This window comes from Tamandua tetradactyla, chromosome 7 (assembly GCF_023851605.1).
Source record: "Tamandua tetradactyla isolate mTamTet1 chromosome 7, mTamTet1.pri, whole genome shotgun sequence".
In the NCBI taxonomy this organism is placed as follows: domain Eukaryota; kingdom Metazoa; phylum Chordata; class Mammalia; order Pilosa; family Myrmecophagidae; genus Tamandua; species Tamandua tetradactyla.
In genome coordinates, this window is record NC_135333.1 from 169,805,829 (window position 1) to 169,833,159 (window position 27,331).

The 27,331-nt window shown below is 41.3% G+C and overlaps 1 protein-coding gene and 1 pseudogene across 6 annotated transcripts in view; one reads left to right on the forward strand and one right to left on the reverse strand.

The window, feature by feature from the left end:
* Positions 1-27,331, reverse strand: part of LOC143642843 (ankyrin repeat and sterile alpha motif domain-containing protein 1B-like) — an 887,705-nt gene that overhangs the window by 852,474 nt on the left and 7,900 nt on the right. The window lies entirely within an intron of this gene.
* On the forward strand, positions 13,255-20,959 carry LOC143690345 (ATP synthase peripheral stalk subunit b, mitochondrial pseudogene; annotated as a pseudogene).

Consider the following 27,331-nt stretch of genomic DNA (forward strand, 5'->3'; position numbering starts at 1 on the left):
TGAATACCTAATAAAGTGTCTAGTGCAGAATAGATGTCCATCAAATATTTGTTAAATAAATGAATAAACAAACAAACAGAGAAGGCAAGAGGAAGATAAACAGCTCAATTTGCCTAGTAAATAAAGAGAAAGGGACACAGAGATCAGAAAAGATCATTTAGGGTCAAATCACAGAAGATCTTGAAAATCAGACTAAGGAATTTTTACTTTACTTTGTTGGCAATAAGGAACCACTGAAGATTTTTAAGGAGTAAGTAGTGACATACCGAAGTCAGTGTTTTAGGAAGTGCATCTAAAAGCAATACATGCAGTAGATGATGACGAAGAAACAATGAAGGCAATTAGGAGATCACTACCAGACTCCAAATCAAAGATATGTGGACCTGAACTAGAATCACAGCCAGAGGAGCAGAAAGTGAAAAAAATAATAATAACTACAGAGATATCTCCTAGATAAAATCAACAGTGCATTCAGTCATCCATTCACCAAACATCTTCCGAGCATCTACTATGTATCAGGCCCCATGCTAGGAGCTGGAGATGGAAAAGTAAACGAACTCCAGTCCTTCACCCCATGGAGACGGCCGGCTCCCTGGGGCATTGCAGTCGGGAACACTGAAGACACCGAGGATGAGGAAGGGACGTCACGGCCCCTCTTGCATTCTGAGACAGCTGGCTGGGAGGATGTAACACCACTCGGAGCACAGAAGAGAGAAGTACACAGGGAAGAGGACACGGAGTTTTGAACATACTGAGATTCGGAGAGAATATCCAAGTGAAAATGTTCAGTTGGTAGTTGCAAATCCAAGACTGGAGAGCAGGAGAGGGGTATGGCTTATAATTTGGGGGATATCTAGCCTAAATGTTGAGAGTTGAAGTGAGTACTGGAAAAGAAGAAAAGGAAAGGACAGTACAGGTAGAGCCTTGGATACTGCCTGCACTTAGAGAGCTGGGGGAGGCAGAGGAAAGAAGGAAGAGAAAGAAGAATCAGTAAAGCAAGCTGAAAAAAAAAAAACAAAAACAACCAAAGAGTCAGAAGGATCATCACAACAAAAAGACGCGTGTTTCCAGAGGATACTAAGCAGTATTAACTGCTGCAAAGAAATCATGTAAAATTAGGACTGAGAAAAAGGCCACTGGGTTAGGGAACTAAAGAAATGTATTAGTGATATCTGAGAGAGCAGCAGAGGGAAAAGGGAAAATTCCCTTTGCAAGGAGTTGAGGTATCAGTGGTGATAAGGAATTTGCCCATCTCCACTGTTAGGGCAAACTATCCCCTCGAGACGTCTGACAGTAAAAGAAAGGAAAATGATGGGACAGTAGCTTGGGGGCAACAGCAGAAGGAGAAAAAAATATTGTTTAGTATAGGGAAGGATTAAATGAGTATGTCTTTAATTGACGGAAAAGACTGGAGTGGGCAAAAAATAAAAGCAATTTTTTTTTGCAGAACAGGAAAGAAATAAGAGAAGTCAGTAAAGGGGGTACAGAAATTAAAGACGCATAAATATTCCATTTATTTAATGTTTACTGGGTGCCCACTGTGACTCAGAACTGGAGAGTACACGCTGGTGAACAAGCTACTGTCCTGGGCTCCGAGCTCTGAGCAGGTGCCGTGAGCTTCCAGGCAAAGGGGGACAACGTGGCGGACACCGCAGACGCCTGTCCGACACCCAGCCCACCTCCCCTCCAGCGCGTGGCAGCCAGGCAATTTGGATGCGATCAATCCCAGTCCTAGGGAAAAGCGAATGCCCTCGGATGGCCTCAAAACTCAGCACAATCGCATCTGCTTATCAGGGTGTCTGGCTCCGGAACGGGCACAGAGCCCATGCTGGCACCATCAGGACGAAACCCGGGATTTTGATGCAATTCTGATTGACAAGATGGGCTGCAATGAGACCTGGAACTGCTGGAGCTATTCAGGGGGCTGAAAGAAGCCAGCTTCGTGACTGAGGCAATACAAAGGAGGACAGAGCGGACAGAATCACAGAGAAGGAGAATGAAGTCTGATCAAAGTCATCAGAAACTCATCTTTCTTTGGACTTCTCAGTCACATGATCCAATAAATCCCCTTCTTTGTTTAAAGCCATTAAGTAAACTTTTTTTTATAATTACAAGAGAAAGCATCGAACTATAGATGAGAGGTCAAGGTAGGCACAAAAAAGATGGTCATGAAGAAGGGCAGGTGCATTTGCTCTGAGCAGGAAAGAGAAGGGAGAGAATGAGAATCGACTCATTGCTTGTGGCAAACCACATTTTTTTGCCCGAATCCTCCATCCTCCTCGGTACCTGTGACTTTAGTCATGTAACTTTCAATTCCATCACCACTTGTTTGGGGTCTGGCCACATGACCTGCTTGGGCTGAAATAATGAGACAGAGCTGGCGTGCGTGTCAGTGCCACGACACGCCCAAGGAGCTGAGGCGTGTGCCCACTTGACCTTTCTGTCCCTGCCGTGGTCACGCGACAGCACGCCAGGCGGGACCACCCACCAAGGAGGGCAAGGATGGTGGAGCACGTCCATCACAGCTGTCCACACACCTGCGGGGAGGAGCGGGCCGCTCCAGCACCAAAGCCTAGAGCAGAGACACCCTGCCAGGCCCAGCCCAGATCGGGAGATGAGGAGTGATCGTACACGGTGACACTTTTAAGCTACTGAGTCTCATGGCGGTTTGTGAAGAAGCGTTACTGTGGCAATAACTGATATGTCACCTGTACAACATCGACAGGTTAATGGGCAAGGAGAAGAACTGGTTCTTTAAGAAGAGCCTTGTGCTAACAAAGTTGTCTATGAAAATTAAGTTGGACTGCCCAACCATTCTCTTCAAATTGTTTCCTTAATCACTTCTGCTGGTTCCCTGCCATCCATTCCTCCTCAATTTAATTGTTATATTGATCGGCAAATTTGTGAAGAAAACAGAAAGGGCAGAAAAAACGAAGGAAAAAAAACAGAATCATATAGTATTACAAAAGTCAGGAAAGAAGAGAAATTTAAGGGTTGAGGGTAGGGGCCGGGGAATAGAGATACAATAGGAAACACCAAAGAAAGTGGGAATGGGGAAGAGGTCCTTAGGCTTGTAAGGAGGCTGGTGCTGGTTTATCAGAAGCCATTTTTTAACACTAGAGTCATGCAGGCATGAAACTTAAGAATTAAGTTATGAGGAAATTGAGACAATAAGTTTAGATAATTTAGGTTGGAGGTTTAACAAAGAAAAGAAGGAAAAAATAGGAAAACAACTAGTGGTGCAGGAAACGAAACTCCCTTGTTAACGGTGAAGGCCTATGCTGTGTTGACTTTCTCTTGCAAACTGGCAAATGTCAGCACAGTTCTCATCTCATAGGCCTGTGGATCAGTCCAGGTGGGCTTAGCCAGGTGACCTGCTAGGGTTTCATACAGCCAGAATCAAGGGGTCAACTAGGCTGGTCTCTTACCCGGCTCTGGAGCAGGACACGATTCTGGGCTCACTCAGGCTGTGGGCAGGAGGCTCCACACAGGTACGGGGCCGAGGTCTCCGTGTTCTTGCTGCTGTCAGCTGGAGGTTGCTCTCCGCTGCTGGACGCTGCCCCCCTGACCCTTGCTTGTGTTCCGCTCTATCTACAAACCAGTAAGTAATTCATGTCTTCTCCTCCTTGTGCTTCAAAGCCGTCTGGCTTGTCCTTCTACCACCTACCGGAGAAAATGCTCTGCTTTTAAAGGGCTCATCTGATTATGTTAGGTGGTTTGAGTCTGCCAACGCTAAAGCAAAGCAATGTACCAGAACTGGGTTGGCTTTTACAGTGGGGATTTATTATGTGACACGCTCATAGTCCTGAGGCCGTGAAAATGTCCAAATCACGACATCACCAGGTGATGCTTTCTCCCTAAAGACTGGCCACGAGCAACCCCCCAGGCACAGGGTGGACAGGGCGGCCTCTCTCTCCCTTCTCTCCCGGGTTTCTCTGCTTTCAGCTTCTGGCTGCTGCGTCTGTGGTTTTTCTTTCTGGGCTTCTGTCTCTTTCAGCTTCTTCTCATTCCAGTAAAATGATTAAGTTACACCTGCAGCATGTTTCGCCTGAGATAACCCAATCAAAAGTTCCCACGCACGGTAGGTCTACACCCACAGGAACGGATTAGCTGGAAGAACATGATCTTTTCTGGGGTATGGTATGTATGATTTTTTTTTCTGTTTTCTTTTTATTTCTTTTTCTGAATAGATGCAAATGTTCCAAGAAATGATCATGATGATGAATATGCAACTATGTGATGATACTGTGAATTACTGATTACATATGTAGAATGGAGTGATCAAAAGTCAAGAATGTTTGCAGTTGTTTGGTGTTTTTTGGTATTTTTTAAAAAATTTAAAAATTAATAAAAGAAAAGGATTCAAATCTAAAATGCCTTGAAGAAACTGTAAAATATCAGAATCTTATACTATATGAATTACCAATAATTGGGAAGAAAAGAAATCAGGGAAAAGTACACATCCCAAGCCATAGTGAAAAAGGAGGACTTCTTGGAAATTGAAAGAAAACATTTAGAAAGGGAAGGAGGGAGGCTAAAGATGGTCTTTATGCCAGCTATTTACTTTGCCAAAATTAGAATCATTTTCATTTAGAAAGAAAGAGGCATATTCTCATATTCTGGGGTTCTTCGGAAAAGTTCTTCCAGATGGTTACACTTCCCTGGAGTGACAGCACTCAGCACATATTGGGAATTCAATTAAACAGTGCTGACCAGCTGACTGCGAATTCAGAGTGTGGAGTAGCTGATTCAGTGCAAACATATGGCTCAGCTCCCATCAAAGGAAAAATCAAGTCACTGTTTTTCCTTCCCCAGTATTCACCTCCTTTGCAATGTGGGAGAAAACATAAGCGAACTAATAAAAATAGACTGTGTAACAAAAGCGTAGAGACCATGCAAACGGTAGAATACAAGATTTTTCTAATTTTATCATAAAATAAGAATTCACCAGTTAAGGATCAACACTGAAGTTATTTCCTTCTTAATTCAATTTAATCAAGTGAATCCCTTCCGAGTACTGCTTCAGGATATTTAAGGTGAGCAAGTCCCAATCTGGGCTCCGGTGGCTGAAGGTCCGGGGATAAGAGAAGCACACAGTGACTCTAAGGTGAGGCAGAGTGATAGTATTAAAAGGCAAGGGAAGGTAAGAACACAATATTAACCCAACTTTAACGCTCTTAAGAACCATATAAGATATTTCTAGATGAGAAAAACAAAGGCTCAGGCAGGTTAAAACATTCTTTTACAAGGCCACACAGCAAGTATATGTAAACATATAGATTCAAATTCAGGACTGATTGACTCCAAAACTCAACCTCTTTCAAAGGAGGGAAAAACCACCTCTGGTTTTTTTGTTGGATGGGGGTTTAAGGAGGGGGGAGTGGAAAACAGTTTCTTAGAGGAGCTGTTATTCCAGCTAGAACTTGAAAATATATACAGTTTTGAAAAGATAAAGTTATGGAAGGAGAACACTTCCAGGCGGAACAGCTTAAGACAGAAACAAGAAACCAGACACCACATTTGGAGAACGGTGAGTATTTCAGATAAACTGCAGCACAAACTCTTGATAAAGACAGACTGGACACAACATTTTGGGGGTCAAATATTGGGGTTAAGAGATTATTTCATTAGTCCAGGCAAGGAGCTAAACTCTAAGCAGTTTAAAAAACAGAAGTGGGGACTGATAGGAAGGGCAATCTGGAAAATTACATTTATTTTTATTTTATACTTAACCAAAATAAGGCAGGGAAGTCCAAAAACTGAACTAGGATTAGGAAGGGAAAAGTATATCCTTGTCCCACCCCGTTTTATGCTCTAGACCAGAGCTTAGCAAACTGTGGCCCATGGGCCAAACCCAGCCCACTGCCTGTTCTGTAAAGAAACTGTTACTGGAATAGCCATGCCCACTCACCAATGAACTGTCACTGGCTGTTTTCACCCTACAACGGCAAAGATGTTGTGGCCCACTGTCATGGTCAGGGACATGTGTCAACTTGGCCAAGTGGTGGTACCTGTTTGTCTGGTTGGGCAAGTGCTGGCCTGTCTGTTGCAATGAGGACATTTCATAGAATTAGATCATGATCACGTCAGCTGCATCCATAGCTGATTCCATTTGTAATCAGCCAAGGGGAGTGTCTTCTGCAATGAGTGATACTTAATCTAATCACTAGAAGCCTTTTAAGGAGGATTCAGAAGAGACAGGCTCTCTTCCTGCTTTGACCAGTGAGCCTCTCCTGTGGAGTTCGTCCAGACCCTCCATCGGAGTCATTGGCTTCACAGCCTGCCCTGCGGATTCTGGACTCTGCATTCCCATGGTCACGTGAGACACTTTTATAAATTTTATATCTGTGAGTGCTGCCTGTTGATTCTGTTTCTCTAGAGAACCCTAATACACCCACAAAGCCTAAATTATTTACTATCTTGCTCTCTAACAGAAAATTTTCCAACTCCTGCCCTAGTCCCATTCCCTATAAGTTACTGTTCCAAAGCTTGTAATAATTTACTTTGGTCTAAACATTATGCTTATGTAGGTTTTCAAGCTCATCTATTGAACGACTATTATAATTGAGAATTTGGCTCTCTTATATTGTCAGCATTCCCACTCTACTCTCTTCACCCACACTTTCCTCCTTACCATCCTGCCAAAATAAACATATATTAGGTCAGTAGTCGGTGTCGACAACATTTGTGATGACAACATATGTATTCTTCATTGCTAAGTCTGATAGTGTAACGTGATTATGCTTCCATGCTTACACAAGTTTTCGGTTTTTTCTGAAATTAGTAATTATCATTTGCTTTGTTTTCTATTTATCTATCATTAACTTTTTTCCAACGATTCCAACATATTTGTCAGTTGTTTCCAAACAAACCAAATAAGTCACTGCTTCTATTTATCCCTCCCCAACTTCTCCCTAAGCCTCCGTCCTTTTCCTTCAGTCTGAACTGCTTGTAAGCCTGGTAGACAGCTCTTTCCCTGAAACTTCCCTTCTCTACCCTCTCAGATCAAATCCTCTGTTTCCTACATCCCACCTGCCTTTCTCTTTATCAATTTTCTCCCTTGTTTTGTTAAAGCTCATCCTCCAAAAACTTTCTAAAGAAGGACACATACATAAATTCTTGAATCCTCCCATGTCCTAGAACTTTTGTTATTCTGTCCTCTATGTTAATTGACAGTTTGGCTGAATAGAGAAATCAAAACTGAATGTGATTTTCTCTCGTAACGCTGAAAGCACTGCATCGTCTGCTAGCAACCAGTGTTGTGAAAAAGTCTGATGACATTCTGATCGCCATTCATGGCTATGTGACTTGTTTTGATGTTTTTCTTTTACATCTCCCCTCCCCCACTGCAGAAAGTTTGGGGGATGTTATTTTACTCCATGATGTTCTGAAATTTCCTAATGATGTGGCTGCGTGGGCTTTTCCAATTCATTATGCTGGATACTGTGGGGGATTTTTCAGTCTGGAGATTTGTGTCTTCCAGGACCAGGAAATTTTTTTGTAATATTTCTTTGATAACTTCCTTCATTCCATTTCCTTGTTCTCTATTTGTATGCGTTCTCTTTTGTCATACTTATGCTGCATAATAAATGAACCCTGAACTTAATGGCTTAAAATAATAACCATTTTCCATTGCTTCCAAGACTACAGGTCAGCTAGGCAGTTCTGCTGATCTTAGCTGGCTCGGCTAGGCAGTTCCTTCTGGTCTTGACTGCACATCATATGCAGACACTGAATGTAAACGGCATTAGGTAGGACAAGGCCCTGTCTCACAAGTTTCATCTTCTGGCAGGATAGCTCAGGCGTGCTCTCATGATGACCACAGAAGTTCAGGACAGGAAGCAGAAATGTGCAAGTGCTTTCTTGAGCCTGTGTAGGTGTCACGCTTGCTACATCCCCCTGAACAAAGGGGTTGAACCTGAAGCCCAGAGCCTACATTAAAGGGCACAGCGAGAGGTCTTGGAAACATGGGTTTATGCATGGAGCCCTGTCAGCCAGATCTTGAGTTTGCTGGATTGATCCTCTCATTTTATTTTCTTTCCTATGCTCCACCTTTTGGGTTTTTTTTTTCTCCTTTGTTATGTTTTTTGCTTTTTTGACTGCTTTCTAGATTTCTTCATTGTTATTTTTAAACTTTTCAAATGTTTTTAAGCTGATTATCATATTTTGAATTTTCAAGAGTACTTTCGGGTTATTTGATAATTCTTTTTGCATATCATCTCATTCCAAGAATCCAATATCTTTTCTTATTATGCTAATGAAAATACTACGAGTTTTTGGAAGTATTCTTCTCCTTGAAATTGTCTCTGCTTCTTCTAGAGGGTGAAGGGAAGTGTCACCTGACTTCCCAAAGTTGGGAAGGGCACAGGTGTGGTATAAAAACTCTTTACTTTCATCCCAGCTCTGTTTTCTGCTCCATATTTTGCTCCCCGGTTCTTTGGTACCAGGAGCTTCCAAGTGTGCGCCTCTCCCATCAACATCCCTTCTGTAGGTTCTTCAATTATAACTTCTTCCTCTCTTCAGTGTCAGTTAGCATCCTTCCTCTGATTCCCATCTTCCAAAAATGTGTTAAGTTCTCTCTTTTACTCTCTCAATACCTCTGTCCTTAAAACTTAAAATCTTCTTTAGTCCTTTACTACCCATTTCAGTGGGACTGGAGGAGGGAAAGGAGCGATACTCATGGTTTACCCATCAGGAACTCCCTCCGTCTGGTTTTGGATGCAGTGAGTCTTAACTGACAATACCAGACTAAGGCAGAGACATGCAATAGTTGGAAACACAAGGACCAAATTCAGAACAAAGTCAGGATTAGAGATGTGAATCAGAGAGCTGCTCATACAGAGGGGGCTTTTGCGTTTTCATCAAATGAAAAAAAAATACAGCGTAAAGAAAATATATCCAACTGTGTATTGGAAATATCTAAACTATGAGAAAGAAACCAACAAAGGGTCTAAAAAACCAGCAGTGATAGAGCCAGAACGGTAATCAGATTAGTATTATATCACAAGGGTCAAGGAAGTTGAAGGTTTGAAAAAAGTCTTTCAATTCCAAAAGGAATCAGCACCAAAGGCAACATACTATGAACACAGATTCACAGAGGAGAAATTAAAAAAAAGAAAAGCATTCTTTGCTTTGGAAAGCATGAAAATGTGAACTATTTTATACTGTAGTGAAAAATATATTTTAGATGTAGTAGAGACTGTTTGGAGAAAGGAATTGGGGTTAATACAGTTATTATATTATATTCTTAGCAAAAATGTTGCAAAGAAACGGGAAGCAAAGGATGGGGAGGCTATTCTTTTTGGTGACTAGGAAAGGAATGGTGACGTTTAAGAGCTGTTTCAATAGCAAAAGAATGCAAAAGGTAAAGGAGTGGATAATAAAGAGGCATGCATAAGCTCTTCTTTCTTTCAAACAATCTGGCGATGAAGAGAAAAGAAAAAACCTGAGATGGGAGAAAAGTGTTTTCCCACTTTTCTTACTTCATTGTCCCACTGAACAATGCAGTAAGATCAAGGAAAGTTCTGTTTTGTTTCGTTTTCATTTCATAAGAAAAAGAGACACCTGGGCAGGCATACAGACGAAAACCTACGAAGAGAATGAAATGCAAAAACAGTGGGATCATTGAAGCATCATTAATGGGCAAAGGCTCAGAGGAGGAAGGCAGGATATGTGGCCACGGGTACAGATGTAGGGGTGGGTCTTAATGAAGACGAAGGGCATTTCTTACTATGGGATGGAAAAGGAGGGAGAGGGAAAGAAGGAAAAAGAGGTAGATACAAATTCAGAAAGTCTCATGCCCGGATGACCTCAATCTCAGTTCAATAAGAAACCAAGATATCTGCTGAGAGTGACTACAGCAGGAATGGAATTTATGAAGAGTGGAAAGGTTTGGAACAGCTGCTCTAGCAAATGTAAAAGGGAGTTTGGGGGAGGTTTTATTTTATTTATTTATTTACTTAAGCAATAGCAGCAGCAGGAAAAGTCCAGACAAAGCTCCCATGAGTTTGTGAGGACTCAACTGTAAACAAAGTACTCTTTGAGAGACGGAGAAATTTACATTTTTTTCCAGTAGTGGCTATAGCACTAAAGAATTGCTCAGCAGGTCTGAGGTAGGTGATGCAAGGTGATAAGGCAAAAATACCTAAAAATTAACAAAATTTAAGTTTTTTTTAAATTAAAGCATCTCCTTTGCTGTTTTACTTTTACAAAATGAAACAAATAAGAAAGCAAATAGAAAACTCTTCTATCTAGAGCCTTTTTCAACATTTATTCCTTGCTAATTTCTCACTAATCAGACCATAATTCCAGACCAATTAACCCTCTAACTGACCTTCAACATTCTCCCCAAACTATGCCTAACCAAATCAACCCCAATTCCTTTCTCCAAACAATCTTCATTACATCTAAAATATACCTTTCACTACAATCTAAAATAGTTCACATTTCCATGCTTTACAAAGCAAAGAAGGCTTTTTTTTGGAATTTCACCTCTGTGAACCTGTGTTCATAATAAGTTACTTTTGGTGCTGATTCCTTTTGGAATTATTATGAAAAGATGTAACATTTGCAGAGCCACCTGTAATCACTGTTCTCTTCACCTTTACCTTAGCGGGCAGCTGCCATTTGACTCACACACCTGGAAAGCAACGGGCTCTCAGCTGGAGGTGATTTTACCTCCAGGAAATACTTAGCAATGGCTGAGGGTCTGTTGGCCTCTAGTGTTCTCAGGCTGGAGGTGCTACAATCCTACAAGGCAAAGCACAGCATCCCTCGCTCCCCCAACAAAGAATTATCTGGCCCATAATGTCAATGGTGCTAAGATTGAGAAACCCTGCTCAAAAGCTACTTGACCCTATTCTAAGATCTATAAGTCACTCATCAAACAAAACCTGCCCTATACTTAGGCTCACTTTTGCTTCTGATCTCCTGCATGGAGAGATCTTTATCTGCCTTACTCACAGGACTCACAGGACTTATTCTTCTTCCTCCTTCTCCCAAATAAAAACCATGATATGGTGACCCTCAGGTCTTTAGCTCCCTCCTCCTACTCTCTGACACCTAAGACACCGTTGTCTCCGCCGAGTTCCAGAACTCCCTGGCTCATTTCTCTCCATGGGGAGTGTAGGAACTTTATTCCTTTGTTTTCTGGTCTCCAGCCCCACCCAACTAATCTGACCTCCTATTGCTCCCTACGCCCCCGGGTGACAATATGGTTTGAACCGCATACCAGCCCAGCTTTTAAAAGGTCTTCTCCTGTCTGCCTGTGGAGTCCCAACGTTCCATCCCTTCTGCCCACATCACCCAAAGGGATGCTGCCTGTCTCTAGAACAGCATCTTACAGGCTTGAAGAGCTGATCACATGGCCACTGAAGCAATGCATGAATCAATAACCTGCAGGTCTGAGTGCAAAGAACACACATGGAGACTGACCGAATTCGGACCTCAGCATTCTCTCATATACTCACCTGCTGTGCTAGTGGTGGGATGGAAAAACACGGTCCCAACCCTTAGTTAGCTCACAGCTTAGTACGGAAATCAGACGTGTAAATAACTGATTCCTAGTTAGACTTATTACCTAGCCTACAGTTGTTTTTTTTTTTTTTAAAAAAAAAAAGCCTTCCTCAAAACTGACAGAAATAACAGTCTCAAAATAAAAATATATAGAATGAGCAAATGAGCAGGCAGATGGATAAATGAGAAATCAAATACCAAACTAGCAGATTTTTTTCTGGGGTCCTAAGCAAGATGGTAAATCATGTAAATGAGAGTTTCATTATTCTACTACAGCTCTTTCCTTTCATTTCCCTTAAATGTCATCTTCACTATAAATGCTAATTTGTTTAGCATATGTAACAAATTAATCTGGGTGGCAGAAAAATTCTACAACACAACCCATGCTGAAAAAAAACCCTTTGCATCTCAGCTTCAGAGACAATGAAGCTTCTAAAAAAGAGTCTAGCCCAACAGTCTATGCACAGAACAGGACTGACGCTGGGCTAAAATGCAGTGCTCAGCCTTTTCAAATACTTACAGCCAGACTCCATTTGATCGGTCAGTGCTTGCAGCTTACTAGTAGCTAAACAGTCCTAATGTCACCCTCGACTGGGACATTCTCTCCATTTTAGAGCAACAGGCAGGGTGCCCAAGAAAAGAGATCATAACACATTCTATTTCTTCTCCCTCTAGAAATATAAAAATACCAGTTACCAAATGGACCAACACAAAGCATCCACCCGGATGGACTGATTTTGCTTCTATAAAATCACCTTATTAATCCATCATGACAACTTAGTCAAACTGCGGCTGTAATGATGTATCTGATGCTACAGTTAAGATTAATGTCATTCTTCCTGAGACAGAGACACGCAGAGTGGGACTGAACCCAAGCTCCATCAGGTACTAAGTGACCCTGAGTGGATGTTAAAACTCTTTTAAGGTTGAAGTATGTAGGGGCTTTAACCAAAATGGGGAAAACAAAACTTACCTTACAGGTTTGTTGTGAGAATTGGTAATGGATATGATACATTTATAGAGACTAGCATAAACTATGTGCACAGTAAGTACCAGCTTTCCTTTTTACCCCAATCTGAACAAAATTTTGTTTATTTTAACTTTCTTCTCTTTGTGCTTAATGTTCTTTAGCTCCCTCTACTTTATCAGTTCTTCATTCATTCATTCATTCATTCAAGGTCACTAAGAGCATGACCTTCCCAGCACTTTTCCCAAAACACCTCCCAGACCTTTCTAGAATTCATAGTGAAAAAGTAGAAGCTGCAGTTCCAAATTTGTCTTTATCCTCAAAACACTGCTTGCCTTGTTCTCTAATAATTTTTCAGCACTGAAGAAAGAACACTGCCTTTTATGTCAGACAGTCCTGGATTCCAAATCCAGCTCTGCCATTGACTTAGTCAAGTTACTTACTTGGTCAAGTTACTGTAAACTAACACATGTGCGGCACTGGGCACCGTGCCTGACCGGTAACAGGTGCTCTGAGACATATTTCATTGATCTCAGCACTGAGGCTGCTAAACTGAGTCGTATCCTCAGTCAGCCAGTGCTCTCAGAGAGCTGCTCAAAATCACGTGCCATCAGTGTTAACCTGTTCTACACTCATTTATGTATTCAGCAAATAACTTTCCAGCTCAGGGCCTAGTGGGAAGGCAAACATATAAACAAATAATTGCAAAACAGGGTTCTAAGTGCTAAAAATAGAGGGCACACGAGATACTGAGAAGCTCAGAAGGATGTGAGATGGGGCAAGGCTTCCCAGAAGAGGCGATTCCACCGGAGTCTATGAGGATAAACGGGGTTCACGGAGCACACGAGGGGAAAGCGGGGAAGCAGCAGGCAGGGGACAGCACCCGATGGCCGCAGCCAGCACCAGGCACAGCAGCCAGGTGTGCTTAGGGGAAGCTGGGGTAGGCAACTGGCCAAGACCCATAGGAAACAGTGAAACCAGGCAGGGTCAGACAAACGCCAAAGAGTCCAGACTTCATTCTTCAAGCCATGGGAGAGCCACTGGTACATTTTTATGTTGGGGGAGAGTAACATGTTTTAGAACAACGTGTCTGATGGTGGAGAAGGGCATGGGCTGGCAGGGCTGGCAGCGGAAGTGGTTATAATGAAGAAGACAATCGGATGGCTCTAGGTGTCCATCCTAGATGGCGCACAGTAGCTCCCTCACAAGGGAGAGCCGGGGCCGAACTGTGAATAAAGAGAAGGAACATTTTGAGTTTCATTCCTCAGTTGAAGGGAAGAGGTTCAAACAGACCATGATAAATAACCTATCTAGGAGCAGAAGAGAGGACTGAACTGGAGATACAGATTCAGGATATTTATTTGGGACTAATTTTTAAACCAAGGGACTTGATTTTTAAAAGAAATGCAAATCATTTAGTAGGAAAGGCTTCTATCACGAATTAAAAACTTTACACTACTGTCTATGCATGTACATTAAATTTGTCAGTATATTTAATGAAAATAATAAACCCTTAACAAAAATACACACACTTTTGTCAATTCCTTTTCTTAACAGTCTACTAACACTATAAGGACCTTTCATTACCTATAAATTTAAGTTCCAAAATACTGTTTCCATGGCAAAAAAAAAAAAAAAAATACAGTATGCTTCATCTTCTGAATATATAGGGGTGTTTAATTTCCTGTGTAAACATTAGTCATACTTGACATTGAACAGAGTCTAGATTCACTGAAGGAGTTAAGAAATTTCTAAAATCCCAGGAGAAATATACTTCACCTAGAGAATGTAGTCTAGAGCTTATTATAAAGGACTAAAAGTCAATGTCATACCAAAATTTTAAATATCATGCATCCCCCTCTATTTAAAAAAATTATTTCAAAATCAGGTCACAATTGACAGACACACTATCTTGGGCAGACGGGAGAGAGAAGATAAGAGAGGAAATTTCCTTTTCTCTACTGAAGCATGTCCACCAACTGTCACATCTGGAAAACAGCCAAAATGAGCACTTCATTTGCAAAAGAAGAAAAAGCAAAAGATTCTTGAAATATTAGCAAAATGTGTGGTGTATAAATGCGGACTATAGAGACGTCTTTTGAAATTCACATTTATGGACATTGGGAAGTAATACTACTAAAACAGATTAAATGCACAAGTTCATCCATGTAACAAGCTTTAATAGCGAAGGATAAAGGGCCTTGAATCCCTGTGGGTAAGCTTCCCCCTTTCTTGTAGAAAGGTTTCCCTTCCAGGATGGATAACATGACCTCAATTCTTTACCTGAATTAGCCACATAAATTACCTTGGGAAAACCATGGCCAAACTGAAGGATAGTGGGTCTCTTTCTCTTAACCTTCCCTTAACTGACTCCTAACCTTTCTGTTTCTCCTTTTTTCATGAAGCTTTTTCTGGTTTCCTGCCACAGGGTTTAACAGCAAAAGCTGACACAGCTTGTTGCTGAAGGGGAAAAAAGCTGAACTACTAGTGAAGGAAATAAGACAGAAAGGAGGGAGGGAACCTAGAAATATTAACCATGAGGGGAACACAAAAAGCTTGAGACCAAGTCTGAATCTTTAGAACTTGTGACTCTAGGCTAAGGCTCTCAGTTCAGGAAGGGCCCCAAGTCAACTGCAGGTCACAAGGGGTTCCTAGACGGATTGCTCACTAGTCTAAGATGAATCCTTTCTGGTTTTAAAAAGAAGCTGTGGGACTGCAGTGGCCTTGGGGTGATCACAAGAGAGTCATCCCCTGGCCTGAAAAGAGGCTCTGCGGGACCCTGTATTTCAGGCTGTACATATGTGATGTGGTTGCTGGGGGACAAATAAAATACAAATGAATTTTAATAACGTGATCCAGTGTGAATGCCTGGGCAGTGTTCACAACCAGAAGTGGAGCAAGAGAAGGGAGGCATTCATTTTGAATGGTTTTATTACTGGAAACTCACTGGCCATTGTGACTCTAGTGCCACTGCCACCTTCGAGAAGGCATCCACCTAATCACACCGCATTTCAGCTCCTATTAAAGAAGTGAGGAAAGCATAACAGAGAGGAGGTGTGGGGGAAGGAAAGGTGAAGAAAGTCTTCTGACTTAGACTTCTAAGACTTCAACTTAAAGCCTTCTGACTTTGACTTCTCCCAAGAAGTTCACAAAATGGTCAAGGTAAGAAACGTTTCTCCACATCCCCCTTTCCTGAGAATCTGTCCCCCACCCTGCCCCAACCATGAGGCAACCGCAGTTAACTCCTAGTTCATGCTGCATGACCTTGTACCCTTGTATCCCTGACCCTCGCTGCCTTGCTTCCTGGCCTTCCCAAGGCCTTCACTCTTTGAGAAACTCCTACAGTCTTATAAATTCACGTTTCCCTTTCAAGAGTGAAAGAGCAAGGCTTCCAATGAAGGTCCCGTTAGGCATGGACCTTGGATGCTTCTCTTCAACCCCCATCCATCAGAAAAACAATAATAATAGGTTTAGACTGCTGAGAAAAGAAGTATCTGTCAACCCCCAGAAGCAAGCGTCTTGGAAGGATTGCAAAGGATAAAAGGAAACAGCTGGCCAGGTTGTCTGCATGGTCACTTGTGCTGGTGAAGGTCACAGACCACAAAGTTTAAGAACCATTTCTATGGAAGCCCACGGATTCCATAAAAAACAGGAAACCAAGATACAAAAAAAGAATATTCCATAGAGGTCATGTATTAGAGGTGTTGTTGATAAGAAAACATACAGGGAAGGAAAGAGTGGGGATCAAGATGTGATCTCTTCAGATCTCTAGATATTACTCGGCCTTTTAAGGATGTCATTGTTTAAATCCACACACATTTAGTTTTCCTTCTTAAGTAGTAAAAGTAAAATTCTGATCATCTTTCCCTTGCACTTGTTTTTCTAGACCTAGAGAAGGAGAGCTGCAACTGATAGTACTGCCTGCTGTTTATTTTTCTTGGATTTGGCATGAAAAGCTGAATGGTCTTTTAAAGCAAGAACAGAACTTCAGTGAATTATTTCTGTAATACTCCCAACTATTCTTCCCCCATTTTTTTGCAAATAAGGGTGGATTTTTTCAGCCAAATCAAATGCTTACTAAAGAACTTCCTTGAAGATTCTTTGCTTGGATTTGTTTCAAATAATTATGGATTGTTAGTAATAGTGTAAAATCTGGGAAATCCCCAGTATGAAACACCCACTGTCCTGGTTCATTCAGAAAAATAATAATCAGACCTGAGCAGATGTACCATATTTTTTAATATACTTGGTCAATTTTGTGACATAATGTGTTCATGATATTAAAAATCACAGTGGGAATATCATGTAACAAGAAAAACCTACTTGCTGAAATCTTTATCAGATTTTGCAGACTCAACTTTCTCAGTGAATGACAAAAGTTGCCATCTTAGTGCTTTAAAACTCTTTTTCTACATCATCATCATCTTACTGAAATTCTTGAGAATATACCTCACTGACAATTATGATAAAGACCTTCAGCTAAACAGAGCAAAAAAAAAACAAAACAAAACATATAAAGATGCTCTGTCTCTCGGCCGGTCTGGAGACCTACTATAGGTCCACAATTGGTGCGAAAAAACAGAGCTCGCGTAGAAAAAGCAAAGTACTAAGCAGTCTGTCAAATTATCCCCCTCTCTGTTCCAGAATGCAAAGAGAAACAGCATCTAGAATGCCACCCCATCCTCAAGCTTTGGTCAGAATCTCCAAGTCACCTGAAACGCTTCATTACCTAACGCCTGAATTCCTTCCAACGCAAGGGCAACAGGCATTGCCGCCTTGGAAAGCTATGTTATGACTTTTATCATCAACACAGGTGCAAACAGAAACAGTATGTTATGCTCCTCCTGCCCACTTCCTTTCCTCCTTCCTCAGTGGGGCAAAGAAAGGGTGCTGTCCACACTGGAAGGGAGAGGGGGCCACAGCAGCCCAGCACACAGCGGCAGGGCCCAGGCCAGGCAGGAGGGCGCTAGATGGGCGGCTGCTGGTGCAGGGTGCCTGCCTCAGCACCCAGGAGCAGGCATCCTCACAGAGGGGCGGCTCACGCAGGAGGTCAGAGCCCAAACAGGGAAAGGAGGGCGTAGGCGGGCAGGGGCACCCAGTGGGGTCAGCGCCCATAAAGGGCCAGGAGAGCATCTGTATGGATGAACCTAGCATGGGTGTCGGAGCTGAGTGGGTGAGGAAAATGACAGTGGAAATGGAGGAGAAGGCTACATACAAGGGCATCGATCAAATACCACAAGCATTAAAGATTATGGAAGCCAGGTTTTCCACTATGAGAGAAGGAAGTTCCATATAGGGAAAGGGAGAAGACCAGAATGAGTCCTGCCTGTGGAGCTGGACTGGAATTAATGGTATTCTAAACTCATGGCCTTCAATACATATAGATGTAAATACACACACATTTTCTTCCCACCTGCTAGCTGAGAAGGTTGGAAAAGGCAACATTCCAATTGCAATGAGCAATACTAGCCCCCAAATCTTAGTTTCAAGTCTTAGCTTCAAGTTATCATTTCCTTTCAAAGGAACCATGCCTCCTTGGAGAAAAGGCTGATTCCAGGACTGAGGCAAGGAAACATGAGTCCTGGAACTTTTATGGTGGCAAAAGCAAGTCCATGCTCAAAGAATGACACAAAGAAGCCAGCTTGAAAGGGTTCCTACTGGTCAATATGGGACAACTTGAACATCAAAATTAATCATTAGAGTAATAGATTATAACCTGTAGAATAAAATAGGAAACCATGAGCCCATACTAAAACAAATAAACAAATAAAGGAATCAATGAAAATCTGATAAGGAATGGAATAGTTACATGGTTTAAACATATATCCCTCAAATATTTGTTACAAAGGGAAAAGGAGTAATTTTATAGTGGAGAAGCCTAAAAGATATACAATAAGTGAGTGATTAAAGTGAACATTTTCAGCAATGGGACAAAGCAAAATAATAGCCACCTGAGAGGATACAAGGAGAGGAACCTAAAGTCCTTCTTTGATATTCCTGCCAAAGATGCATAACTTGAATCTAATTATAAGAAAACATCAGGCAAACACAAAAATAGAAAACAACTGGCCAATATTATCCAAAAATATCAAGGTCATTAAAGTCAAGGAAAGACTGAGAAATCATTCCTTAGTCAAGAAGACTAAAAGACGTGACAACAAAACGAAGTGCATGATTTTTAACTGAATCTCAATGAAGGATGTCATTGGGACAACTGGCGAAACTTGACCAGTGTGAGGGAGCAGATGGCTGCTATGTACAATCTAAACTTCTGATGTGGGTGGCGTACAGCGTTATGTAGAAGGATGTTCTTGTTTACAGGCAATACAAACTAAGCATTCCAGGGTGATAGGGCATTAGGCAGGCAACTTGTTCTCAAATGGTTCAGAAAAATAAAGTTTTTGAACTTTAGTTCCAACTTTTCTACAAGTTGATGAGTATTTCAAAATAGAAAAAATATGTTTATGTTTAAAGAAAAATATTTAGGGGTGGATAGTTCTACTGCCTCCTGCTGTTCAGGAATTACATGGTGAGAGTCAGACCACACACTTAGGTGCGTTAGCAGATGGAGCCAAATGTTGACACTGGACTGATCAAAAGAAGTTGAATCTGTGAACTTTTAGAACATAGTGAAATTAGACACTGCATATTTTAGCTCTTATTTCATGGGTGTGGTCTCATACGTGCAAGGGTCTAGAGAGAAGCATCTACTTTCTATCCTCTAAGGCACCGCCACCATGCTGAATATACAGCATGCAGTCTCAAAATATTTGTTAATTATAATACTTTCAAAAGAGAAAAAATGATGGCTTACTAAGAACTCATAAACCTTATGGATTAAGGAATAGCATGTATAAATTCAGTGGAACACAATCTCTTTGTGTTCAAAACAAACAGCTTTATGGGGAATATAGAAGATAAGAAACATGTGCACTTTTGTGGCCAGGACCCTCCTACGTTGGCAAAGAAAGCCTTCACTACTCCACAGTCAGGAGAAGATGGCCAAATAAATGACCCTCCATGGCCGGTCTTGATGCCAAGTGTTACACCATGAAGATACGGGTTACGACAATGTACCTAGAGAAGTTACCTACTAAAATTTAAATATCCCAGAGTTCAACCAGAAATATTCATGAAATGTATATAATTATTTCTTGCATAACCATTAATATCTTAGTAATTATAATAAAAATGGCATCTTGAGCTCCTAATATGAGACAGGAATTGTCCTAAATACTTTATATAAATTAACTTTAATTCTTACAGCTGTATATGATAAATGTTATCATCCCCACTTTACAAAGAGATTGAAGCCAAAATAATTTAAATAACTTGCACAGGGTGAACTGTCCATAGAGAGGCAGAGTCTGGATGCAGACTCGAGACTCACACTTGTTCCTTCTACAATGCCATTTGCTGTTCTGAAAACTGGAGCTCTATGGAAGACGGGATAAAGTGCAATAGAGGAACCTCTGTATAGGTAAGTGTAAATGGATTTCAGGGAAAAGGAGCCAAAGAAAGTCTCAGAACCAAGAAAAGAAGAAAAACACAGCAGAGACAAAGGCACAGAAACAGGGGTACAAAGACAAAATGCCTGCCTCGCCAGTTTCTCTCCAGAGCCTGACACTAGAGAGTCGACAAGGTCCCCGAGTTAACAGTGAGCTCAGTTCACAACTGTGGGTTCAGATGGTCCTGGGGATATGAAGCCCACTCCTGGGCCCTGGCTGACCATGCGGCCCCGAGGCCCTGGCTGACCATGCGGCCCCGGGGCCCTGGCTGGAGAACGCAGGCCTCCCAGGCCCAGGGCTGCTACAGGCTGCGAGAATCTTCCATACAGGGCAGCCGGGTTCTGCCCCCCTACTGCTCTTCCTGGAGACGGAGGAAAAGTTCCCCTTGGGCTGACCCCTGAGGAATTCTTCCAGTTCCTCTCTCCTAAATCTGGTGTCACAGGACCCTACATGCTCGGAACTGGGCTTATCCCATATTTTCTATCCGAATAAATATATGTGATAATATGCTACCTCCGAGGTCTCTCCCCTTATCAGCAGTGGGGCTGCTCAACTATGTAGTTTAAAATGATGGCACCTCTACCGGACAATTCACTGATAGGAGCAAAACACTGCCCAGCTAGAAGAGGTGAAGCAGGCTTCCATCAAAAACATCCAAGATGCGACTGATGTGGAGAAGTGCCAGCAGGCCCTGGCGCAGGGACAGTGATGCACGGACCAGCCCTGCCAGGGCCTTGGGGCTTCCGTGCTGGGAACGGCTACACAGGGCACGCGAGCGTGCAGAACCGCTTGGATGCCACATCTCCCTGCAAAACAGCACGCGCCCAAAGGAGCGGGAGCACGTGATGAGCTGGGTGGAGAAGCGCGTGGGGCAGAGCAGCTCGGCACAGCGGGGACGGGGACACCTGCCAAGGGCACTGCAGACCCAAAGCTGCTGGCGACAGAGGCTCAAGCACAACCAGTTCTGTAAGTGCCACTGTCCCAGGTGAGACAGCTAGAAACAGCCACTGCCTACATGCAAACAGTTTACCTGAGAAAATCCCAGTGTATCACTTCCTATGAAGTTCCAGTTCACCTTAGCTAAAAACGAAAAATTTTAATTTGATTGAGTAAAAGAATAAAACAGTCTATTGGGCCAATAAGATGCTTCTCATTCTTCTTACATTGCATTTTCAGTTCTAGGATCACTTCTGAACATGCAGTCTGCTTTTAATGAAATCTGGTGCCTGACTAGAGATTGTCAAATTAGAACTTAAATTTGTAATTCGGTGTATCACCTTACAATAAAATGATAATTGAAACAAGGAAAAAAAAATGTGGGTTCAGCTTTATAAGTTTGAAAGAGACGGATCATCAAGTTCACCAAATGAGGAGATGATCAATAATGTAATTTCCTCCTCTGGGTGAGAGGGAAGAGATACAGAGAAATAAACCCACCCATCTGGGGCCATGGGAAGGCAAGTTACTAAACCACCTTTGAGGATGACAGAAGTTAGATAACAGCAAGAAGTTTAGGGATGAAACAATTCCTCCCTGTTTGAAAGTGAAAATGATATCTGACAAATATTTTAAAACATCTTTACCTACCTTTTTCCAAATTTTTTTTTTACTCTGGTAACATTTTTAAGATTTGCCACTTTAGTGGTCATTTTTTAAGTGTAAATTCAATGACATTAATTCATTTATAAGGTTGTGCCACCATCACCACCACTCATCGTCAGATTGTTTTTCAACACCCAAGACAGAAACTCCAGCAATCGACCACTCCCCTCCTCCATGACCCTGCTCACCCCCAGTTGACTTTCGGAACCTACAAATTTGCTCATTCTAGATAGTTCATAAAAGTGGAATCATACACTATTTGTTCTTTTGTGTCTGGCTTATTTCACTTAGCATCCCGTTTCTGGGTTCATCCATCCTGCAGCATGTATCACAGCTCACTTATGTTAACACTCAATTCAGTCTCCTGCTTGTGTGCTATCAAGAAACAAACTTAGGGCTGTTTTTGCCATGCCAGAGACCCGGGTTCTATCCCTGTGCCTGCCCATGCAAAAAAAAAAAAAAATTCGGAAGAAACAAACTTAAAGCAAAATACTGTCTAAAAATGTGAAACTACATAATGAGTACAAGCAAAAATAGAGAACTAGTAAGAACTTAAATCTGTTTCTACATAATTTTGCAAAAAATGTGTATTTCTGTGTACATACTAGAAAGATATTTTGGTCCAGATTAGACATTGGTTACCTACAAAAGAGGGAAGCAATATGGCAGTACACAAAGATATCTGAAATCAGAAAGACCCAAAATTGAATCTTGGATCTGTCACTTACAAGCTTTGGAACTTTAGATGTTTTTCAACTTTTCCAATTTTTTACTCTAAATGTAAAAATGGGATTAACAATGAATATCTTGCAGGAATGCTGTGAAGACTGGACATAATGCATGTAAGGCAGTTAACATAATAACTGGAACACTAACTCCACTTCTAGAAATCTATCCTAAGAAAATAATTCTATGGAAAAGGTGGTGTGTATAATGATGTCCATCATATCTTTACTTATAATAATAACAATAATAATGTTAAAGCTCATCCAAGTATTCAGCATTAAGACAGTATCTACTCTCGGAGGCTCTCAATCCTTCATGTGCGTATGAACACCTAGGAAAGCTCGTAAAACACATATTCCCAGGATTTACACTCAGAAATCTTGATCAAGAGGGTCTGGGTGAGACCAGGAAATATATATCACTGCAGGGGATTCTGATGGAGGTGATCTGTGAGAATGCCCATTAGATGGAATGCTACAAACTCATTTTAAATAGTGATTATGCAATGGAATAACACTGAAAAAACTTGATACATTAAGTGAACAATTCAGAATCCAAAATTACATGATCTGATGACAACAACGTTAAGCAGACTTAGGAAAAAAGCTGTTGTTTTAGTCATAAGATTAGAGGTAATTTTTCCTCTCAACCGTTTCTGTAAAATATAGTCATGCTATTATCATAAATGAAAAGTTAATATACTAAGAATTGAAAAAAATGTGAATGCATCTACATAGCATTCAGGATAAAGTTCAAATTTATTAGGGCAGCAAACAAAGTGCTTCAATCTCCAGAATTACCTGTTGTCCATGCTCTCTACCAAATTACTTATTTTCTATCCTTTCACATTCCACTCTGTTTCTTCATATATTGTTCACTCTGCCTGAAATATCCTTCCCACCTTGTCAACCTGGCAAATCCCTATTCACCCTACAAGATTCAAGCGTCACCTCCTCTCTGAAGTCTTCCCTGACTACTCCTCCCAGGTAGAATTAAAGGTACCTCCTTGCTTCTGGTGCTCCAAGCCCTCTCTGCCCCATTATTCTGAAAGAACTAGAGGCTGGCAGACATGCTGTCATCCTATTATAGGATCCATAAGGTTCCATGCCAAATAGGTACGAGGTACTCAATAAATACTTGCTAAATTAAAGAATGCTCATTCTTTCTTATCACTGTCCTTAAATGTCAATTCCCTATAAAATCCTGATTGACTTTGGTTAGCTGGATGGTGCTAGTTGCTTAAGCAATAAGCTTTAGCTTAAATACACTGCAGGAAATAAACCAGTGAAAACATTTTTAAGAAAGCGTTTAATCATTGTTCATAATTTTTCACTTCCTCTGATTACATCTTCACCGTTTCTATCAGCCTTCAGAGTGACTGGCCATTCTGGTCAATAGGTAAACAAGCCACCAGGAGGCAACTCTGTGCTGAGGCTCCTACTGCTGTCCTTTACTGGCCACAGAATGTCCTTGGACAATTCCTGCAGCATCTCCCAAACCCTCCCCCCCGCCCCCCGCCACTCGCTCCCATCCTCCAAACCAACAGCAAAACACCTACAGAAAACAAGGGTAATTCTCTAAGTAAACATAGCAGTTTCTCAGTATATTCAAAACACAAGATACCGCATTTAGCCATTTGTGTGATACATAAAACATTTCAAATGCAGATTAATAACTAGAGGCATGAAATAACCACCCAAAGTGGCTACACAGTCATTTTAGGTGATCACAGAAAACTCAATGTGGAAGGATGCTAACTGGAATCCAGGGGCCATAACTTCACATGCCTCCCCTGTACAATAACATACACATTTATGGAATAGCCTAGATACTGAAATCAACTTGCAACATAATTTTTCTTTAAATAACAAGAAAATGCATTTAAAAGAATTTGAACTTTGAATCTCATCTAAAACTACAACAGGTATTAAAACTCTTAATTCTACTCCAAATCTTTGTCCCCTGTGATTGTGTAAGTGCGTAAGCTTAAGGAATAACTTCTGGAAATGAGCAAACAATGTTCCATATGCTGATTTCAAAGATGGGTGCATACAACAACTATCCACTGAAAAGTTCTAGGGCCTAACAAGGAGAAAAAATAAATAAAAGTCATTTCCGCCACCAGCCCTATGAGCTCAGCTATCTCATTTCTCATGTCTCCAGTCAAATCCCTTTTTCCTTCCACAGCACCAGCTGTCAAGATAGGAAAGATACGGGCAGGCACTGGTCTGAGCTTAGAAAGAAATTAACGCTGAGGCGGGTAGGAAACGAGAGATCATGAAAGCAAATTCTGCAAACGCCTCAGTTTTTGAAGGTCTGGTATTTGCCCCTCTTAATCTCCTCCCCACTCAACAGCCAGCCCCAGCTCCACTCCCCACACACTCAGCTTCTCCTTACGAGAGCAGCAGACGGCACAAGGACAGCCAGGATGAACTCGCGGTCATTAGAATGAAGAAGGGACTTCTTTCCTAGAAAAAGAGATTTGGTGAGAAAGGGTTCAACAGAGATGTGTGGGGAACAGAAATACCAAGCAGGCAGCAGGAAATGAGACTGGCTGTTTATGTCTTCATCAATCCAAAGATTTCATCCAAAGTACTTATCAACGAATGGTAACAAGTCCAGGCCGATTGTTTCCACTAACTTAACTAGAAGTAGTTAACCATTTTAAGTAAAGCTACCCTCCCACATGGTAGGACCCAAATAATTCTGCAGCACAAATGAATCAAAACTCCTTTTTACAGATAGGTCCATGAAAACATCTTGTTCAATAACAAAGCACTATTCATAAGAAATAGATTTAGAAGAAACTGAGGAAAATAAAAATTACCCGTTGGCCATCTTTCTTGATCCAACATCAAAAAGTGATCACACAGTTTCAAGCCTCAACCAGGTTTAACACACTTTCTGTCCTACTGATGCAAAAGAAGGAAATGAGACTCTAAGGAGAGTTTCCAGATCTGTGTCACACAGAAAATTCACTGGATTTTCAACTGGTATAATAATGCCTCTGTCCGCCTCTACGGTTACATGTCCATATTGTCACACACATGGAAAAGAACTGGAACGTGGATGAGTTTTGTGTGTGAAGTCTTGCTTTTTAGAATACAAAAATACACTCTCATATCAACAAATGATGAGTAAACAGAACTCACGGTATTTTAATCAGCTAAATTCATGCGGCAATATGTTGGAAATGGAAACCAAACACACTACAATATATTTAAATGTTTAATTCCTTTCAGGTGCTATGGGTTGAAAACTATTTTTTCTACTTCTTGACTTGCATTATATCCTACTTTCATTTCTAGTTAAATACTCAGAAGATAGATTTCCCAAAATTGCCTCAAATACATAATTAAGTAGATTATTCCATTACACAACTGAACTAATCACGTGGTGTTTACTGTCACCGGAGAGGTTAAATTGCAAAACCGCGTCACTAAAAGCCCTGCTGCCTGGTGTGCGCTGGGAGATAACAGCGTGAAGACCCGCTCGGCCCTTCCAGCAGCTGGAGGGAGCACGTATGCACACCAGGAATTCTCCGTGGGAGAATGGGGGCACTGGGTGGTAGTTGCTGGCTAGTTGCCCTGGTTCTCTACTACGCACCAGCCATGTAGTTTGTCTGTTTGTTTTTAACATTTTTCATTGTATAATATAACACATATACAAAAAAAAAGAAAAGAAAAAGCAATAATTTTCAAAGCACACCTTATCAGGCAGCTACAGAACAGAATTCATAGGTGGTATGGGCTACCATTCCACAGTTTCAGGTTTTTCCTTCTAGCTGCTCCAAAACACTGGATGCTAAAAGAACTATCAATGCAGTGAATCAGCAGGCATGCTCATTTATTAAATCCTATCTTCTCAGTTATAACCCCTATTTCTCCTTTGATTCTTCTCCCACTCTATAAGGATCTTTGGGTTATGCCTTTCTAACTTTTTCATGTTGAAAAGGGGTGTCAATAATATAGGACAGATCAAAAATGGACAGCACAATAATACCTAGGTGTAAAGTAATCATGTTAAAACACTGAATGAAGCTGCATCTGAGCTATAGGTTTTTTTTTTTTACTATTATTATTACTTTTATTTCTTTTCTCTATATTAACATTCTATATCTTTTTCTGTTGTGTTTCTAGTTCCTCTAAACCGATGCAAATGTACTAAGAAACGATGATCATGCATCTATGTGATGATGTTAAGAATTACTGATTGCATATGTAGAATGGTATGATTTCTAAATGTTGGGTTAATTTCTTTTTTCCGTTAATTAATAAAAAATAATAATAATAATAATAATATAGGACAGAGACATGAAATTAGTTGATATTAATCCATGTTAGTATCATGGATTAACTGGGCCCTTAGGGTTTCAGGGCTTATCTGGCCTCAGAATCTTCTGGAGGTGACAGGTTTACAGAAAGTAAACAGCGCATGAGACTTCTAGAGTTTCAGTTAGAGCCCTAGGTGCTCTTTAGGGTTAACATGTTGGTTGGTGTCATGGTCAGGTTCATGAGTCAACGTGGCCAAGTGGTGGTACCTGTGTGGGCAAGTGCCGGCCTGTCTGTTGCAAGGAGGACATTTCATGGACTCAAATCATGATCACGTCAGCTGCATCCACAGCTGATTCCATTTGTAATCAGCCAAGGGGAGTGTCTTCTGCAATGAGTGGTGCTCAATCTAATCACTGGAAGCCTTTTAAGGAGGATTCAGAAGAGACAGGCTCTTCCTGTTTCAGCTGGTGAGCCTCTCCTGTGGAGTTCGTACAGACCCTCCATCAGAATCATCAGCTTCACAGCCTGCCCTGCAGATTTTGGACTCTACATTCCCACAGTCATGTGAGACACTTTCATAAATTTTATATCTGTGAGTGTTCCCTGTTGATTCTGTTTCTCTAGAAAACCCCAACTAATACATGGGTTTGGCAAAACCATGTCAATTAGCAATATCTCGCTGAAGCTTGCATAAGAGTGGCCTCCAGAACAGCCTCTCAACTCTATTTGAACTCTCTTAG